The following is a 22,034-nucleotide window of genomic DNA, read 5'->3' as shown; positions in this document are numbered from 1 at the left end:
AGAAAATATGAATAGATGAATAGTGAAGGAATGGTTCAAGCTTAGAGTAGAGTTCTAAGTATCTTGGGGTGTAGTAGTAGGAAGAGGCTCTACAGCTGAGTTCATAGAGGCCTAGTAGAGTCTGCAGCTGAGTGCACGGACCCCTGAAGTTGAGTGCCCAAGGCGGTGTCGAGGTTGTCAGCAAGATTGAAGAGTAATAAAAGAGAAGTTGATTCATATTCAAGTGTATTTGCTATCCATTATCTTCTTTATGATTGTATTTGTTTATGTATTATGCGCACTATTATGATTGATGAATGTGTTGTAATAACCATAGATATTACACACACAAGTTAAGTAATCGGTTAATTAACAAGGATCCTCGGTATTATACGGGTCACACCCTGATTAGTGTTGTGCAGAAGCTGCACCATAGGTCATGAAGGGATCACGAGTGCACATAGCAACAGGTCAGACCGCAGACCTCCAAAATCCCATCAGACATCCCTAGGGTGCAGAAACCTAGTTCTAGCACCCTCCCATACTACTTCGGGTGAGACCTCAGTCTGAGCTCTGTGGACTGTTGCCGAAAGGGCCAGTAGTACTGGATTTTCTTGGCTAAATCACCTTTGAACCTAGGTCAGACCCCACTGAGCTAGCAGGTTGCGCAAAAGACAATTATGACACTTCGCAAAGGTATTGAAGGTTAGAATGGTGCACGAACAGACCTGTACGAAGGCAGATCTAGTTGGACTAAATCGACATCACAGACATCTCAAGGGTTCAGAAACTTGGTTCCATCATCCCCCCATACTGCTTTGGGTGAGACTTCATTCTCCGCTCCATGGGCTAATGCCGAAAGGGCTAGTAGTGTAGGGATTTGTTTGGCTAAATAACTTCAAACCTTTTTTAGGCCCCCATAAGCCAACAAATGGTTCCATTGTTGGGACTAGAATCTACATAGAGATGTCTAATGTCGTATCATTAGAATCCAACTAAGAAAGAAATTGAAGGCTGGTTGGACAAAAGAATTCACGAGTTCGCGGCACAGGATAACAGAAACCCACAGCTATCAAAAGAAGAGTGGTTAGACAACTACCTATATACGAAGGTCCAAGAAATCTTCTTTGCATCCTTTCCTATTAAGCTATACAAGTGGATTGTGAAGCTAGCATATAGCCAAGGAAGGTGGAAACTTGACGGTCCTATTGTGTGGACCCCAGAGTTAGTGTGAAGGTTGGAAGCATTGGAGGATAAGATCATGAGCGATGTTGATCATTAGCTCAATCGTATTATAGGAGGATTTGTTACTAAGTTTGTGGTTGATACCTCAGTCAGCTACAGTGAGGCAGAGCGATGCTTTCTCAAAGGACCACGAGGTAAGTATGTAAAGTCTTTAATACTTGGATTACAACGCTATTGTGAGAAAAAAGGGTTATGCAATTACCTTGATGTTCGGGGCTACATGAAGTGGAAAGGTTTACAAGAATGAAGGAAATAAGGGTCCAGAAAATAGCCCCTTCATTACACCTCCGCAAGGAGATGAGGAAGAGCTTGCTAAGGTCTCTCCGTGAAGTTCCAGTCATCTGATAAGGCAAAGAATTCCACGAATACCACCTCCACCCACACCACCGCTAGCTTCACTGCCATCACCTCCATATTCATCCATACCACCTCCACCATCGCCACGATTCAATATGGCAAGAACAGTGAAGTTTCCTGTGTTCAAAGGCTTAGGAAATGAGGATCCAGACCAATTCTAGTTTGTTGTAAGGGCTATATGGGAAGCGCAAGGAGTTACAGATGACAATATAAAGAAAGCGACACTAGTTAGCACTCTACAGGATCGCACACTGACCTGGTATATTAAGTACTCCAATGATAATCCAAATGTGGGAATCACGGATATCCAAACAATGCTAAATAAAGAATTTATCAGGTCGAAATATGAAGCACAGTCGATCATTGGATTCAAAGAGATCATGATGCTACCAAGCAAGACTCCTTAGGAGCTGGATCAGAGGTTGAAATGTATGATTCATGAAGCTAATATCAATCTGATGGATGGACAACATTGCGAGTGGTTTGTAGCTTCATTAATGCCACATTTAAGGAGTACACTATCATAGCAAAATATAACGACTCAGGCAAAAGCCCTGGAGATTGCCATGAGACTATATGAGACCCCGATGCCGGATCCTAACTTAGGAGTTTAGTAGATCCATTCACAGCTGAAGAATTTATGCCTTGAGATGAAGAGTTTGAAACAGGAGAGGACAGCTCGACCAGAAGTGCGTGAAGAGGTATGGTGCATAAAATACAAGGGTCGGGGTCATGACAGGGACCACTACCCAGTTTTCACAAATTACCCTGCAAGAGGAGGATTGATGCCCTTAAGGCTAGAAGCATGAGTAGGACCTAGCGCGATGCCTACTTTGTGGTGCACGATTTGCCAAATAGCTAGAAAACATGCCATGGATAACTGCCACTTATTACAGAAGTATAAGAAAAATTCAGAACTGTTGTTCTGCAACTTTTGTAGGTCGGTGGGACACGATGAGTGCACTTGTAGAAGCTATGAGTTGATGATGGATAAACTCAAACCTATAGAGTTTAGGTCAAAATGCAGCCCCTTGACCAAAATGCAAGAATGGCACGAATAGGATTTTAGGGGCGCGGACGAGGCCGAGGCGGAGCAGGACCTGGAAGAGGTCACGAACAGTTGATATGCTACAATTGCGGAGGGCCAGTACATTATGCCAGCAATTGCATGAATCCAACGTGCCCATCATGTTTGTATTGTACCTTGTTTGATCATGAGATAAAAGATTTTCCTATGTTGATAGCTAGGATACGTGACAAAGGAGCACTACAACCTCCCCTGACTCAAAACCTACATATGATGAGGTCTGAGTTGCGTGAGGAAGATCCGAATGGGAACATTGTGCTCCAAAGTGGAATCACAATGGGATATGACAAAGGCAAATAGCTAGAATATAGTACTTGGTTTCACAAAGCTCTGGTGAAAGAAGTGGAGTTTGATTTGGAATTCACTCGGGAAACCTTCATGGAAGCTAAGAAGAGCTTCCCTGATGCCTCCACTTTAGGAAGCAAAGATAAACCAAAGTCGAAAATGGACCCATCTATGCTCACAACGTTCTTGGAAACATGTATGAAGTTACTGCGTGACAATAAGGTAGTGAAAGGGTTACAAGAACTCATCAACAGATGCGTGCCAGGAGAACCGCACATAGTCCGGAAGATCAAAAAGCATAAGACAAGGACGGGAAGAGAAATGAGACTAACCGCGTAGATTGGAGAATATGAGATGGATCAAGTCATCCTGGATTCGGGATCAGATGAAAATTTTCTGCGAAAGAAGACATGGGAATGAATGGGGAAACCTACATTGTAGTGGTCTCCAATTCTACTGTGAATGGTGAACTAGAAGAAAATAATACCCATGGGGCAATTGCAGGGAATAACTGTGGATATTATGGGAGCGAGCGCGCTGGCAGAATTTGAAGTGATAGAGATTGTTTATGATGGTAATCCCTACCCTGTGCTCTTAGGAATTGACTGGGCCACTGACATGAACGGGGTGATTAATCTGAAGAAGCGCAAGATGATTTTTGAGAAGAAATCACTACATGCAATTATACCCCTAGACCCTACTGAAGGATCACACTATACGGAGCCAGTGCGCAACTATGAAAGTGATGATTATTTGGATTGCATCTACAAGATAACAGCATGACAGAAAGACTGGGTAAATCCCACCGCAGATGGGCGAATTTCATGGGAGTGCAAGAGCTCCTATACATCGATTTCTGATGAAGAGATAGAGCAATGGAAGAATCGATTTCATGAGGTAACTAGAGTGAATTGTAATATGATGAAAAGGTCGTTGCGCTGCGTATCAATAAAAGTAAGAGATCTGCCTACTTATGATGGTTTAAGTGAGGTAGATACCTTCTTGGATAAATTTGAAACAAAGGTGGTGGAAAAGCAATGCTTCTAGGCCTTGTACTGGTTACTGTGCGCTACGCCCATGAGATGGTGGGGTATGCACAAAGGAAGCTTTGACAACTGGCACGAATGTAGGAGAATGATGCATGTACAATTTGGGAAGCCTAGGGTGTGACTGACAGACAAGTACAATGGGCGCGATGATCTACACAGGCACTTGGCCAAGTGGGCACAAGCATATGGAAAAAAACCTATGCAGATGCACATGTACTCTGCACTGAAATACATGGTCAATAAGCATGTGTTGGGGGGGGGAGCTCACAGATGGCTCCTAACGTTGGGAAGACATTATGCAAGAAGAACAATCGTGCAAAGGGTTCTATGCGCAGAAGCGTTCAACAAGGTATGCAACGTGATGAACAAGGTATGCAATGCACAACGAAGTGATTGGGGCCTATGCGTACCTGCAATATTATGGGCTTATAGGACGACATGCGAGAAACTAATGGGATAGACACCTTTTAGGCTTGTCGATGGAGTGGAATTCATAATGCCTATGGAATACAATGTGCCTAGTCTGTAAATAGCAGTTCCCACAGGTATGATAGACCACGAAGTCTTGGAAGAGAGGCCTGCACAGTCGGAGGAGCTCGAAGAAGAATGATTTTTGGCTAGATTTCACCAGCAGGTATAGAAGTAGTGTGAAAAGGCATGGCACAATTGACATATTAAGTTGCGCACATTCAAGGTGAATGATTTGGTGTTGTTGTATGATAGTAAGTTTGATCAATTCCCAGGGAAGCTTAGAATGCATTGGCTGGGACCATATGTTATTAAGGAGATCACAGATGGTGGCACGGTGCAATTAGTAAATTTAAATGGAGAAACTTTCCCAGGAAGAGTAAATGGTAGTCATCTCAAGCCATACACAGGTGGCTTGTCCATCTGACTAACCGAAGGAAGCACAGTCTTAGCGCTCCAGATAGATGAAAGGAGTTGCGAGATTATAAACTACTCTGCCTGGGGACTACGCGATGTCAGGACTGCACGCAGTAGTGAAGTGTCACAGGGTCTGCGACAACGCGAGGGTAGTTGCGCTGCTACGTGGGTCGGCTGGAAAGTGACCATTACAGTTGCTATTCACGATGTGATGCTTGGTTTGAGACCAAATGGAGTGCGCGACAGGCATTTAAGGCTAACTTTATGGCCTAGATTCTTGAAAATATTCTGCCAAATGAGCGTTAATGCACTGAATGTGGGGGGAATGGTCGAATTCAAATTCAAAAGGTGCTATAAATTACAAAGGGTTTTCCAGCAAAAAACACTTGGCAATTTGAGAATTGAGTGGTTATGCCCCCAGATATTCATGAACCGAGATTTGTTCGATCTTTTGAAAGCAGATTCATTGCTCAAGTAGTTGCTAGAGACCATGAAAGAATTGTGGAACCGCACTATGGTAGCACACGAAGAAACCATGGATACTGGAGCAATGATTGTTGAGGAAGCCACGTAGGTGATTACCGAAGTAGAAGCCTCAGAGAGCACTAGGATAGTTGCTGAAATCCCTAAATCACCATGCACACCGAGACCCAATAAAGATAATCACGCCATGGTACCAGTGCGTCTATCACCTAGAAATCCACTAAGGACTAAGCTCACCATGGAAGAAAAGGGGAAGGCTATCGATTTGGAGGCTGTTGAGGAAGAAGAGTTTGAAGAAATCCTAGTTGAGGAGGAGGATGTAGAAATGGAGGTTGAAACCCAAGGTGTGGACCCTCCCACCAGGTTACTTGCATATGTTCCTCCACGAAAGGGTAAATAAAAGGTGCCCAAGGATATAGATGAGAGCAAGAGCTCTATGCAGACTCTTCTACTCCCTGACGACATTATTTTTGAAGAAGTGCACTTGGGATGGGTGCCTGTGCTGAAGTTTGAGGATTGGGATCTCGTGGACCACGAGAAGTTATTGCATCTCACAACTATGCAGTGCATACACCAGAAGAAAGACATGTCAGCTAGGATAATAGAGTTGGAGCCGTGCAAATGGCTAAAAGGTGTAGAGAAGGCAAGATTGTTAAACCTGCTATGGGTGCCACATTTCCATCACACCCCAGTGACTATTTTTGTGATCGGGCAGCTGCTTTGCTTGGTGCATGATGGGTGCTTGTGGTTGGAGGAGCCCATCCCCATCACAGACCATTTGATTCACAAAATTACCTGGCTCCCTTGCAAAGGGGAAGACCCAGCAAACATCTCAGAGGGAAAGAGTGATGATTTGGCCATCGCGGAGGCCATGAAGAAGAAATTTAAACTGGAGAAGAATAAGTGAGGGTACGCCATTTCCAGCATCAACAACCTTGCAGTCAAGGTCGTGACACAGATTTTGGTAGGGAAGGTGATGTGAAAGTACTGCGTAGATGAGGTGCCTATGCCGGTGGTTGCATTAGCAGCACAATCTGTAGAAGGGGTCTAGTTTAATTGGGCAAACTATTTATGCGGAGAGTTCCGTGAGAACTGCCACGAGGCACAGGAGAAGGGAAAAGATTTTCACTATGCATGGCTTCTGTTGTCAATAGTACTGGTGGCATGGGAATTGCCCAAAGATATCTAGTTCTCGACGATTGCACAGGACCTTCCAGAGGTAGCGAAGTACGCTTCGCTGTGGGCAACCCAGGATGTGAAGAGGATAAGGGAGAACAAAATATTCTGGGTGCATATGGAGATGAACATTAGAATGGGGATTAATCACAAGCCGTGGTTATCACCCATGGTCTACAACAGTCTACAGAGCTTCACGGAGTTCAAGGTAGATTTCCACCATGTCTACATCAGGACATGGAAGGACCTCGTAAAGACCTGGTGCAAGTTACCCTATTTGGCGACCAATGATGTCATATTCGTGATCCTTGAGTCGTGGCCGCCAGAGTGGCATGCTTGAGCTGGCTCCGTGGTGGAAGCAAAGAATTCCATCGTGTAGCAAAAGAAGGAAAAGTCGAAATTGTGGATGGCACAGTTGGCAGAAATATGCAGGAAGGAAGAAGCAATGGCTAAGGCCTAGGCGGCGCGCAACGCTGCGAAGTTGGTAGAAGAGCAATAGAAGATAGCAGAAGAAGAGTGCAAAGGAAAAAAGTTGCCTTCTCCTGAGCCAGAGACCGACACAAAACAAGGTGGCACAGACCCGCAAATAGTGTCCACCCAGCGCAAACGTCCACGCCCAAGAGAGCAGGTAGGGCCGCGAAAGAAGTCAAAGGCTTCAAATACTTTGTTCGACCCGATCACCCTCAATGAGGGGGATCTCCATGATATTGGCAAGATGGTGAGGGATGTCACCACAAAGGCCCTCCAACAGTTTGAGGAGCAACACCAGATGGTGTTGGGGGCTCTCCGGATGTAGATACAGGAGTTACAGGTGCACACTCCACAGGCTGGCACTGTGTCAACCAGCCTTGCAGTAGGTACTCTGCAACCGAGCAAATGCTACACGTCCAAATGACTAACACAATAGTGCTGCTAGATGGCACAATCGTTACAAAAAATGAGGACAATAGGCCTATGGTCAGTGGGTTGAAGGGAATAGGATTAAACGTGGATGCACTCCCTCGGGAGACACTATATTTTTTAGGATGGAGTCACTACAGAACTACGAGCCAGGGAGGGTCACGCGCTCCAGGTAATGAGCGAGCAGTGCATCAACATTGAACAGCTGAGCCTGTAGTGTGATGAGGTAGTGGAGCAGAACAGAAAAATAGTGCAGGTGGTGGAGGAAGCCTACTAGATGGTCCCAGAGTTGGCCATCCAAGTAGAAGAACCAGTGGAGGCGCGCGTCCAAAAATTAGCAGCAGGGATGCGCGAGGCAAAGGAAGAAATGGCTAGGGTTCAGCTAGAGCTGAACCTTGAGATAGCGTAACTACAATTAAAGGTGCAACCTTCAACTTCGCCAGAGGTTAAGGAATAACGTGCCACCGTGATTACCACAGCAATGGCGGTGATCAACACTACAACACATATTTCATTAAATTTGGAAGTAGTCAGTGGATCTAGAATTTAGATCTTTAACTAGATTAAGTTTTTGGAAAATGAGGAATTAAAAAATCAGTTAGTTCACTAATTTTAATGTAGATATTCACCATTTTTTGTGAAAAAAATATCATGATAAACTATATAGAACACATTTATATAAACTTGCAAAAGCAAATCTTTCACATCTTAATTTTGGATTCCTTACGTTATCTCTTTTAATATTTTTTATGGTTTGTATTAAAAGCTAAGTTTTTTGAGGTTATTTTATGAAAAGAATGTTGTGTATGTTACTAGTATTAACCCATTTAATTATAATCTGATATACTAGATATCATGTATGTGTTATGTTATGATTATTACTAAGACAAGGTTGGCACAATTTAAAAGTCTATCACCTTTGAAACACTAGTAATATGGTTGAAGATGAAAAAACTCTATTAGATCATCGAGTTTATACTCATATTGGATTTAAATTTCAAAACATTTGTGACACTACCAACCTTCTTGATCTTTTAACTAGACAAAATTTTGATATCTTGAAACACTTTTAATGTTTTTTTAGCATAACAATAAAATTCTAAAGAATTTGTGAGTAATATCTTTATGGATTCTTATATACCATATTTGGTCTTAGTGGATGATAATCATCATTATCACCACCATCATTACATAATATTGTAGGAAATTTGCACCATTTTAGAGTTAATGAGAGAAAATACTTTTTTACGATCAAATTAAATGTTGAATGAGGGTAGTATCATAATTTATTTTTATTTATTATTTGTACTTTTGTATTAAAAACTAAGTTGATTAAGGCTTACTTAATGAATACTAGATTAATATGCAAGATATATATTAAGTATAAAGTTATTTAATGACAAATGATCATAATAATGTGTCCAATATATACTACTAATCATTTTAATAATCAAAATCAATCATGAATTAGAATAGTAACAAAGTAGTACAATTTGATTATTTTCAAATACAAGAGAAAGAGAAAATTCACTAAACTATTTATTACAAGTGTAGTTAGTTTTTATTCCTGGAGTGTTTAAAGATATTATATTGAAAATAATATATTAACATTCATCTAAAACTTAGATTCCTTACAATATTCCTATAGTCATTAATATTTATATTTATGTATTAGATTTGACTCATGAATAATAGATTTTGTAAAACAATTCTTACCTATAAAGTTATTTAACAATATATTAATATTGTGTTTCTTACTATTATTGACCATTTTAAATTGACATTAACTATTTTTCCTATGTTGAGTATAGATTTATTATACTAGTGCAATGTTGGCACCACTTCAAAATTTATAAGAGGAAACATTTTATAAGTCTAGTTGTGTTGTTCAATGAGCATTTTTTTTTAATAAATTAGAGTGCAACAAAATAGAAAATTTGATTTCTATCACTTATAATAAGGAATATTAAGGAAAACTCACTTCAAACATTATTGCAAGTGTCTATAATTTATTCATTAAGTTTTTAAATGGTTTATATTAAATAGAATACTAATTAGCTACTCCACTATTGTTTTAATAGACCATGTTTAGAAGATGTTGTTTTAAGTGCAAAATTTAATTTGATTATGCATATTTGATATTGTGAGAAGTCATGTTGGTCAAACACAGCTTTGAAAAATTAAATATTTTATGGCACTGTCATGTAATTTGTATCACCACATGACTGCATTGAAATACTAAATAATATAAAACTCCTCCAAAAATAATATGAAGAGAATATTACCCGGATGCAGGTGAATTTACTGTTCATTAATGCAGGGGCGATGGAATGTCGGCACTCGGCCTAGCCAGCTGGTGGCCAGCGCTTCATCCCAGGCCAAGCCTTGGTACATGAATTCTCATCTTAAGCGAACGCAGGCCAGCTTGCAGAATTACATTAATGCTCGCTCTTGCCGAGGATTCCAGACAGATCAATCCATTATGGAGCCCATTAACACCTCCGCTTGCCCTCCATTTCTCAGTGTTTGCTCGCTCCAGGCAGAAATCCCCTGCAACAGAACTGTGGTAGGAAAACGTTGCTGCCTGCTCTGCTGTCTTGCCTTTGGCAATGGTTTCCATTATTCCCATTCCCAATTCTACCCTTTAAACCTTGCCCAGACTCCCTCTGCTCATTCTCAGATTTCTGCCCAAGCCCTCAATTCTCTAGAGCTTCACATTTGGCGCAGCGTGATGGTTCGACATCGCATGTGGAGTCGCAGAGGAGGAGACCGTGGGGGTAGCGCTCGCTCTCAGGTTGAACACAATGAGGCTTCACCTCCGCCTCCTGCCTCTCTGCCTCCTTCTCAGACCAACTCGCTCCCTCCCAGTCTGCCTAGCTGTCACCTCCCTCACTCTGCTTTCCACTCGAACCATTTCAGGTTTCAAAGCAACATGAATCGGCCACTCATCTCAGCTAATATCACCATTATCCTTTCCGAAGAAGAAAACCAGCTTAATGCTACTGCACATCTCTCTGCGGACCAAACTCAGAATGTTCATAGAATGGAATTTAGTTTGGGCCCTAAGCAGCCTCCGCTGGATGAAGGCAGAGTCGCCTGGCGTGTCGACCAGAAGATTGATGAGGGCTCTGAAGGCTACACCCGGCACCCAGATGGCAGCGCTCGGGGTGCCACTACTTCGTCGGCTTTTGTGGGCAGCTCAAGCGGCACTCCTCCCGTTTTGGAGATCCCAGGTGGCAACGCTCCTGATACCATTGCTGGCAGCTCAAGCAGCATTCCTCTGGCGACTGGTACTCCAGCTGGCAGGGCTGATGGTGATGCGGCAACAGAAGGTGAAGTTTGGTATGGAAATGCATGTCTAGTTGTCGAGGAGGCTCCAGACTAGGATTTCCTTATGTGATGACACGTGGTCTCCCATTAGCCACCTCAGAATCCTCATGCTGAATGGTCTGGTCCTATTTTCTGTGGTTTTGTATCTTATGCTTTGGTTAGGAAATTCTATCTGGTCTTTCAACTGTTTCAGAATGGTGAATTTTCAAGTCCTCATTCTGGTTTTGTTGTTGTTCTCCCGGTCTTTAGCACGGTTTTTGAAATCCCAAACTAGTTTCCCCAAATCTGGGGCAGTTATGTTTTTCCAAAAGGAACTTAGTGGTTCTATGCTGAGGCTTCTGCCTCATTGTAAATTATTTTTACCTTCCTTCTAATAGAATCAGCTTTTACAGAGAAAAAAAAATATGAAGAGAATATTTGATATACAACAAATATTGAAAAATGTGTCTAAATGTATACTAATAGATGCTTCAAAAAAGAAAATTACATTCATGAATCATATCAATCTAATCTTAAGATATTCGCTCAAGTAGATCATGAACAACTTATACACCATATTTATTTATGTTGGTCTTCTTACAATGTTCTTTCTTTGGCATCCATGCCCACACTATGGTATTAATTAGAATAGAGCCAAGTTTTATGTCATCGAGATTTGGTACCCAATCTTGCTCTAAAATATTTCCATTGTATTTCCCTGACATAGGTTTCCACCAATCGACCTTTACATGAAGATTCTCACTTTCATTATCCCTAAAGATATCTGAGATGGATTTTTCCATCCAAATCATCTCTCCTACATCCTCATTTACTGATCTAACTAGCAACATCTTCCCTTTCTCAACATCAATCATTGGATTGAATGTTGGCCTTGGCTTGTTGCATTTGGGTCCAACATATACTGGTTCATCTATCGCATTATCAAAATCTCCATCCATAGTACTTGAGATTACATGCAGTGGATTACGATCAACATCAACATTGTGCCTTGTCTTGGCCAGAAATCCTCAAAAGATGAATCACGTCCATCTATTAGTCTATGATCATTATAGATTCCATCTAATGTACCAAGAACTCTTTCCCAATACACTAATTTATTTTTCCATTCCTTTGTAACAATTGGTGAATCCTCATTCTCAATAGTGTCTTTCCACATTTTTATGTATGATGTTATCCCTTCCTTTAGTTCTTTTAAATGGGCATCATTCTTTTTGGAAACTAAGAAAGATGGCTTCCCTATGGGAATTATAGGTCAACCTTTATCATCTATATTCCATGACTCAGTTGGTTCTAACCACTCAATATCTCTAATGGATTATGTGTACCTTAGTATTGGAACATCATTGAGTACAAGAAATTGGAAGTATTAGACATTAAGATGTCCAACAAGTGCATTTTTCCCCTCCTTGATGTATCCAGGAAGGAAACTTTTGAAGTCATAGACCTTGTCAATAAGGTAGGTGGAAATACTCAATTTTCTTCAATTATGTGATATGTATCCGTCATTTCAAGTAAAGAATATATATCTTTACTTTCTAGGTTGGAAGACATTCTTCCATAGGTTCCATCATGTCTTCATGGGTGTGTCCCACATGCAAGAACCCAACCTCAATAGTGATGAAGACAATAAGTGCAGTTAAAAGTGATAGAAACATGAAAAGATAGTGATTCTTATTATCACTTGATGCATTGTCCAACTGTAACAACAAATGTGGAGGAAGAGGTCTAAAATCAACATTTTGACTTTTTGATCTTCCATGAGATATAAAATCATCCTTTTACACTGACATTTTGAGTGAATAGAGGTGTCAAGTAATGCATTTGTAAGTGGGTTTCTTGAAGTTCCACTCTCATAAAGTAGATCACCACACATATCAATTTGTGGGTCTTCAATGCCCTTAAGCACTTTGCAAGGGATGTAATAGTAAATTGTGATCCCATATGTACAAATGGTAGAGAGAAATAACCAAAACCTCATATCTTGTGCCCACGTGTTAGCATACCTATCAATGACAAACCTAAATTTGTTTCTACAATAAATTTTGATTTGACATGTAGCCTTGGGATTGAAGTCTTTGTTTTATCCATTTTATCATGGATAAAGCTCAAATACTCCTTTGGAAACCTCTCTGGCATAATTCTATGGGCATAGTAGCAATATCTTCCACACATAACAATCTTGTTATGTTTGTTCAGCCTACATCGTGTATTTTCTTCCAACTCTTTTGTAGTCCCTGACTTCATCTGTGATTTCAACACAATACATTCACTGCATTTACTGAAGTTGGTGTTCTTTGGAAATGCCACATCTCGAAACTTAGTATTCCAGATCTTGCTCATTGTTGATTGTGATATTGATGGGTTATTGAGCTTTTGAAGAGCCTCAATGATCCCTTTTAACAAAGAATTTTGTAAGTCGAAGGAAGCAATCTTAAAGGAGTAGATGTTCCATCTTCTTCAACTTGACATGTTTGGTTTGGTGAAAAATCTAAAATATCCATTACAATTATGTGCAATATTTCTATGTCTACCACAGCGTGTGCCCGTGATTTGCATGTGTTGGTGTTACCATGAATAGCTTTGATTTGTCCATGTTGGAAATAATGTTGGTAGTTATAGAATGTGCATTGAGGAATCTTATGTAGCTTATACCATGCTTTCTTACAAATAATATTCCCATTAAATCTCATGTCCTTTACATTTCTAACAATAGGTGGTAGGCCATGGCTCTTTGACATGATTATGTTTGACATTAGTGAATTCAAGACAAATTCCCTAATATCAATTTTATTTATTTGTCTTGTACCCCTTCTAGTACCTACAATGGCCTTCCTATCCACATGTTGAAGACAATCTTTTCTACAACATACAATTGCTGCCAAAAGTCAAATTTATTTCTCTTCATCTATTTTTGTTTGACATTTTGCAAAAAAAAATGTAGCCATAACTCATTTAATCATTTTATATGGCCTTGTTACATGCATATCAATTGAGTTTCTATCTTTTCCACTACAAAAATACCCATCCCAACTGTTTAAGGGATGTGTGTCCTCTATAACATCCCATATCACCATTTCCTTGGGTGGCTCCTTGAACTTTTCCTTGACCCTTAATATCACACCTTTGTTGTCCACCAACTTGTTTGTTGGCCATCTAACCAAACAGTGTACAGACTTATCCCCAATTCTGCATATTTCACAATTTCCATCTAACTCTACCAATAAAAACACCAAATTCCATTTCACCTAGTGTTTCACCCTCATGGCCTGTCATCCTCACGAACATTAACTAGCATTCCTTTGGCAATACACATGCTTGTTCCCATGCATTCATGTGTAAGAGAAACATTTGTACATATGAATCTAACCCTATCTTGGGCAATATTTATGGCATGATCATGACAGTGAGGTTCCAAATTTGATTCTAGCCAAATCTCATAAGATTCCAATGCACCCCCTAGTGTATGCTCTTGTTGGATGTGGTAGAGGAGCATCATGTTTTAACACCTTCTCAATTTTAACCACTATGCATCATTTATTTACCATCTTTCCATGCGTTTTATGCCCAAGCTCTATATTGAATATGAAGCCCTCACCCAACTTCACTCCATGTTGCAAAAGATCTACCTTGTCTCCAATAGAAAATGTACAAGAAACATTTGCACCTATAAAAAAATGTAAACAAGATTAATATTTACTCAAAAAAAAAAATTATTATATTATCAAGAATATTTAACACATGCATCAATATTTTGATTTACCTATGTTGTGCCTCAAATCCATGATCTTCCATGGATGTATGTCCCCTTCACTAACATCCTCCTCAATCAAATGTGGTTGAGTAACATCAATTATTAAAATTTTAACATAACCTGCATTAACCCTTTCTCCAACATAATAAGTTCCAAACTCTGTAGATTCAACCCTTCCTAGCCCAATGACTTGATCATTAATAAGGAGATCAACATAGTCCCCTTTTGCCAAATTTATATTTTCCATTGTAGCTTGGACCAATTCTGTAACACCAATTAAATCGTAATTTGTAATTTGTAATTAAAAGGTTGAACCATGTAAAGTGTGAATTTATATTTTCACAAAAATACACAACTTTCAAAAAAGTAATATAGATTTAATAATTTAAATAGTATGGTAGTCATATTGTATGTAATGAAACATTGTTCCCCACCATCTAGTGCCTACTACCAAAAAATACTTTACATACAAAAATACACACAAAGTATATATGAAGACCGGGAAATTAGAGATGTAGATAGTATCATAGAATGACAAATATCAACTAATATCAAACCACCAAGTTCCTATTTAACTTAAGAAATGACAATTGTAGTCTTGATGCATGTGTATGAATAATGATCATAAGAAATTTGTAGAAGTTGAAGAACCAAAACATGGTCCTTTAGAAAATCTAAGAAATTCCAAGATTAGATTGATGCTACATAAGATGTCTAAAAGCCCCATGAGAAGGAGAAATTATATTTATATTTCACTTAGTGAGGATGTTTGATGTTTGAACTTGATAATTGAAAGCCAAACTAGAGGTTTTCTTCGAAATAAAAGTTTTGGTACTGTAAATACTAGATAATTCTCATTTTTATTCTAAAATCAAAGAAAAATCATTTTACAAATCTTTAGTTCCAATGTTAGCACTCCCAACTATACACATCTAAGGACATACTATTTAGGATGGATACAAAGGGATGTTAACTTTAAGTCCTTGAAAAGTGTAGATTTAAGTTTTCCTAGATTGTTATGTTGATGAGGAAGAGTCTTGACTTATGCATCCAGACATTAGTGAAATTGTTTTTGGAAGTTCATAACTATACAACAAAATGGAGGGAAAAACAATACATGTTAAAAAATTGTGCTTGATACTTTAAACTTGCGTACATGTGCATTGGAAGAAAAGTATAGTATACCTCTATAATACATTTATTTATAAACTTCAAAATTACACAGAGATCGCATTATTCTCCATGGATCAAATAATTATGATTGGATTATTGTGTTTGTGCCAAAAGGAAAGCTATACCATTATCTTTCCTTCCAACTCTAGCACAAATGTAGTGCCAACAACAACATATATTTATATACACTTTTTTTGCACTATTATTGATCTTCATAAATTGTTCCAAATTCAATAAAAGGGCACATCAAAGGCTATAACTCTAGCCATTGTGATTATTGAGACAATGTCACCCCTAGAGTATTGGTTGCATAAGTGTAATGGTGTCTAGAAGAAAGCTAGTAATCACTAGGTATCCTTCTTGCATAATCACAAATGCACTGCCAACAACAATATTAGAGCACTAACCTTGGTGAGGGGGAAATTTTGATAGTTTTCCTTTTGGAACAAGAAAAAATAAATCTAGTGCATTCTATAATTCCTTCTAATAGAAATACAAGACATTTCCAACAATAATGTTGCATTGCAAAAAAATCTAACATGTGCAAGTTTTACTTCTATCACAAACACTAACACATTTTCAACAATAGCATTGCCAGATGAAGGAAATTTAACACATTCTAACATTCCTTCTAGCATAACGACAAACGTATTTCTAATAACAATATTGCATTATGAAGGAAAGATAATGTGTGCTAGCTTTCCTTATATCACAAGTAGAAGCCCATTTCGAACAATAACATTGCACCTCAAATGAAAGCTAACAATCAATATCATTCCTTCTACTACAAACATAAGCATATTGCTAGAAGCAACATTACATGGTCAAATAAATCTAGCACATGCTAGATTTCCTTCTAGCACAAACACAAGCACATTGCCAACAACAATACTCTAAGGCAAATGCAATCCACCACATGCTAAATTTCCTTCTAGCGTAAATAGAATCATATTACTCACAAAAACATTGCAAAGTAAAAGAAATCTTACACATTCTAGAGTTTCTTCTAGCACAAACATAATCACATTGCCAAAAACAAAATTGCAAGGTGGAAGATATCTAGCCTATGCTTGATTTACTTCTAGCACAAACACAAGCACATTGTCAACAATAACATTGTAGGGCAAACGAAATCCAATGCATGATAGATTTCCTTCTAGCACAAACACGAGTACATTTCCAACAATATTGCATTGCAAAAGAAATCCAATGCAAGTTATATTTCATTCTAGCACAAGTACAAGCACATTGCCAACAACAATATTGCATTGTGAAAGAAATCTATTGCATACTAGATTTTATTCTAGTACAAACACAAGCACGTTGCTAACACCAATATTGCATTGTAAAATAAATTTAGTGCGTGCTAGAATTCCTTCCACCATACACAAACATATTGCCAACATCAATATTGTAGGGTAAAAAAAGTCTATCTCATGCTAGATTTTCTTCTATCACATACATAAGCAAATTTCCAATAACAATATTGCAAGGTGAATTAGAGCTAAGATGCTATTTGCACTTATATCTCAAACACAAACATGTCATCAATAACAACATTGCAAGGTGAATGAAATCAAACACATGCTAGATTTCATTCTCGCAAACACAAGCACATAACAATATTGTAGGGTGAAAGAAACATATCGCATATTAGATTGACTTCTAGCGCAAACAAGCATATTGTCAAAAACTCCACTGCCAGACAAAAGAAATCTGATGTGTGGTATATTTCCTTCTAGCACAAACACAAACACATAGCATTGTAGGGTTAAAGAATCTAGCGCATGCTAGATTTTGTTATAGTATGAACACAAACATATTACCAAAAACATTCTAGGGAAAAAGAAAACTACCACATGTTAGATTTCCTTTTAGCACAATCACAAGCACATTGCCAATAACATCATTGCAAGGTGAAGGAAATATTACGCATACTAGATTTCCTTCTAGCACAAACAATTGAATTGCCAACAACAACATTGCAATGCGAAAGAAAACTAGTGCATACTAGATTTCCTTCTAATGCATATACAACCACATTGTCAATAAACCCATAGAAGGGTGAAATAAATCTAATGTATGCTAGATTTCCTTCTAGCACAAACACAAACACATTACAGCATTTCTAGATAAAAGAAATCTAACACATAGTAGATTTACTTCTAGCACAAACAAAAGCCTATTGCCAACAACCACATTGTAGTGAAAAAGAAATCTAGTCCATGCTAAATTTATTTCGAGCCAAAATAGAAGCATGTTGTCAATAACAACATTGCAAGGTGAATAAATTCTAACATGTGCTAGATTTACGCATAGCACAAACACAAGCACACAACAACATTATAGGGTGAAAGGAATCAAGCGTGTTAGATTTGCTTCCAGCATAAGCAAAATCATGTTGCCAACAACAAAATTGCATGGAAAAGGAAATCTAGAACAACTTCTATCCCAAACATAAGCACATTTCCAATAAAAACATCGCAAGGTAAAAGAAATTTAGCGCATGTTAGCTTTACATGTAGCACAAATACAAGCATACTACCAACAACAACATTTCATACCAAAAGAAATCTAGTGCATGCTATATTTCCTTCTAACACAAACACAAGCACATTGCCATGGTGAAGGAAATCTAACACGTGTTAGATTTCCTTCTATAATAAACAGCCAAATTGAAAACAACAATATTGCAGAGCAAAAGAAATCTAGCACAACTTGTAGCCCAAACACAAGCACAGTTCCAATAACATTGCCAAGGTGAAGCAAATCTAACACGTGCTAGATTTACTTCTATCATAAACAACCAAATTGACAACAACAACATTGCAGAGCAAAAAATATCTAACATAGTTTCTAGCCCAAACACAAGAACATTTCCAATAACACATTGCAAGCTGAAAGAAATTTAACGCGTGTTAGCTTTAATTATAGCACAAATACAAGCATACTACAAACAATAACATTATGTGCATGCTATATCCAGTGCATGCTATATTTCCTTTTAACACAAACACAAACACATTGCTAATAAGAACATTCCAAGATGAAGGAACTCTAACACGTATTAGATTTCCTTCTATCATAAACAACCAGATTACCAACAATAACATTGCATTGTAAAAGTTCCTTTTAGCATGTCAAAAAAAATATTGCAAGGTGAAAAAAATGTAAGGTGTGCTAGTGTTGGAAATATTGAGAGGGGGTTGAATCAATATTTCTTTACAATTGTTATATTATGTCAGTTAAAATAGCCAATTAAACCAAAACACAAGATGTGCAACAAGAAAATAATTTTATTAATGAAAATGATGAGGACTCTAAAAACCCAAGCTCAAACTAGTACAACAAAATCTTTAACTCCTTCAAGGCTCCAAGCGAGGACTCTAATATTCAACTACAAATCCAAGCTCCAACCTAGTCTCTCACAAGAGTCCAACCTTGTATGAGAACTCCAATCCTCACATATTAATCCAGGCTCCAACCTAGCTTCTCACAAGGCTCCAACCTTATATGACGACTCCAATCCTCTAGGGATCCAACCCTCTCAGTTTGTTTAATCCCTTAAGGTGGCTTAAATAATGCTTCAAGCCTCCATCAAAAACTTCAAATACTTCTAAAAAATGTATCCAAGATAGGTCTACAAAGTGCTCTCAAATATACCTCTACAAAAACTTCAAGTCTGCTTCAGCGAAACTTTTATGGTTGCGCCAACAAAACATGTCTTTAAGTGTTGATCTTCAACTATGCTCCAAGGATGACTACTCCAACAAACAAAACAAGTCTTTAAGTGTTGGTCTTCAACTATATTGCAATGATGGTTTCTTCAACAAAACAAGTCTTCAAGTGTTGGCCTTCAACAATGCTTCAAGAGTGATTATTGTTTCAACAAAGGCTTGAAGAATGTTCAATTAATGTCATCATGAATGCACTCTACTTTCAACTCAAAAGATGCTCGAAGTATGCTATCATTTTATCATTTGATGAAGGTGTCTCCTAGGCTCTTCATGTGTGCTTTAAAGAATTTCCTTTGGTCTGCAAGGATTACTTTACTTTTATTTCATATCTAACATAAAGTCTATTCAAGAATGCTTCAAAGGATTTCTTCAAAGGCACTCCAAATAATCTATTACAAAAACAATTCTTCAAAAACTAGTTTGAGCAGTATGGTCAAATTGGGATTTTATGACAATCTTTACTTCACAGAACTCCAATTGGATTATAGTCAACTTGGACTTGACAAGCTTGATCACAACGTTTCTCCACAAGAAAACACGAACCCTATTACTAAGAACCTCTCCCTCTTTCCACAGAGAATATATCACAGAAATATGTTTCATATCTTCGCTCCTTCAAACCTTTGCTCTGACACATATACACTTCAAAACTTTTCTCAAATATATATTTCATAAATCTACTCAGATATATACTTTTGTGGTAGTCCCTTCTGGATTTTGTCTACACTACCTTGACCAAGTTCCTTAGCTTGTCTTCACTTTCTTTCTTATTTGTTTACTTATCTCAAACCTCGTTAATCCTCTTGGAATATGCCTCGCACTCCACAAGTCCGTATAGATTTTTTTCCTTGGCGAGTTCCTTTTCTAAATTCTTCATATATCTCTCTCCTTTCTTTTTGGACCTCAAACTATCTTACCTCAAATCTGCCTTGGTTCTTTATTTATTCACTGAGTCGCTAGGTTACTTCCTCTCACCGAACTGATCTCCTAAAATGCAGGAGGTATAACTCTTGTATTGATAATAGTCCCAATCACCTTACTTTTTTATCATAAACATTGTAAAATTAACTAAATAAAAAAAGGTCGATTTTGAGGAAACTATTCCAAAGCGGAGGAAGGGCAATATTGCTTGGGATGTTGACTTGTTTGGTAGTAGCCATGGTGACCGACAAGTGTGCATAAGGGAAAGGTTGAAAGAAGAAGAAAAAAAACACACACACACACATATATATCTACACACACACACACACACATATATATGTATATATATATATATATATACACACACACACAGACACACACACATATATGTATATATATATACACACACACATATACACACACACACACACACACATATATATATATATGTATATATATACATCTATATATATGTGTGTGTGTGTCAACTGGACGTGCTTCTTTGTAACCGCATTGGGCGACATAGAAGAGAACTATCTCGTACCTGAGCGCATGGAGGTTTCCTGGCCACATCAAAAAAAAATATAATAATAAAATTTGAGAGACAGAGGGTAGTTGGCATACTCCTACAAGATGGAGGGACCTTTTGTTTGACATGAAAATGGTCAAGGAAGCACGATGCAGGGATGGAAAAAGAATATGGGAGGATGAAGCCTTCTTGGTGGTTGGCGAAGGGTGCGGAAACAAATGGAGTGGGCCTCCATCGGTTAGGTGCATGCATTGGATTTTTCTTTCAAGGGGTAATAGACAACAAGGAGGGGCGAGGAGGGGCGGGGGTATTTGGTCTAGTGGTATGAAGAGTAGGGAAAGGCAGGAACATGGTAGACACCATCTAGAGGACTGCAGAAAATCCAGTGGAAGAGCCACACTACGAGGAAAAAAAGGAGTTGAGTATGATTTAATCCTTTGAGTCTAAATCTGTTTGCCTATATTTTAAATTTTGTTGGCAATGTTAGTTTGAAAAGTCAATGCGAAATCTAAATTCCTGTCTATTAAGTGTCATATTTCGCAATTGGTAAAATGCCCATATGGGTATTGTATAAAATATGCAAGGTAAAAGATCTATGCCCTCAATTTTATACTCAGATAATGAATATGGTAGTGGTCAAATATGAAGTTGGCCATTTGGTTAAAGGGTACAATATTTTCTATTATGGAAAAAGTTTGTCGCTTATTGATATATTGTAAGTGCATTAAATCTAACCAATCACTTGAATACAACTAACAACTCTTCAACTAAAAGATTTGAAGAGATAAAGTCAAGGCCTAGTTGACCCAAATCAATCTATTATTTAAGGGATTGAATTATATCATAGTGGCAACACATGACAGGCTACAATAATCCCAATAGCATGCACTGGTGGAGTGGATCGTTGGAATTGGTAGGTGAGAGAATGATGAGTTATACTGCTGTAAAATTGCTTAAAGAATTTTATTCAACCCTTGTTCATCCCCTCAACTCTGCCTATACAGAGGCCCAAATCATGAAGAGCAATTCACCTTAATTGCTTGTGGAAGAGGAAAGAAAACATGCTTAGCTTGACAAAGTCTTCATGCTTGCCAAGTGTATTATGATCTGCTATTTCAGTGGAATCTTGTTGCAAAAGCCTGACTTT

At 38.3% G+C, this 22,034-nt stretch overlaps 1 pseudogene; it reads right to left on the bottom strand.

The window, feature by feature from the left end:
* Positions 1–10,066, bottom strand: part of LOC149228629 (E3 ubiquitin-protein ligase WAV3-like) — a 105,461-nt pseudogene extending 95,395 nt beyond the window's left edge.
* Between the last annotated feature and the right edge of the window lie 11,968 nt (positions 10,067–22,034).

Source organism: Pinus tabuliformis, chromosome J, assembly GCF_031772625.1.
Source record: "Pinus tabuliformis cultivar Carrire ecotype Pingquan chromosome J, CPIR1, whole genome shotgun sequence".
NCBI lineage: Eukaryota > Viridiplantae > Streptophyta > Pinopsida > Pinales > Pinaceae > Pinus > Pinus tabuliformis.
This window is presented reverse-complemented; position numbering and strand designations above follow the sequence as displayed.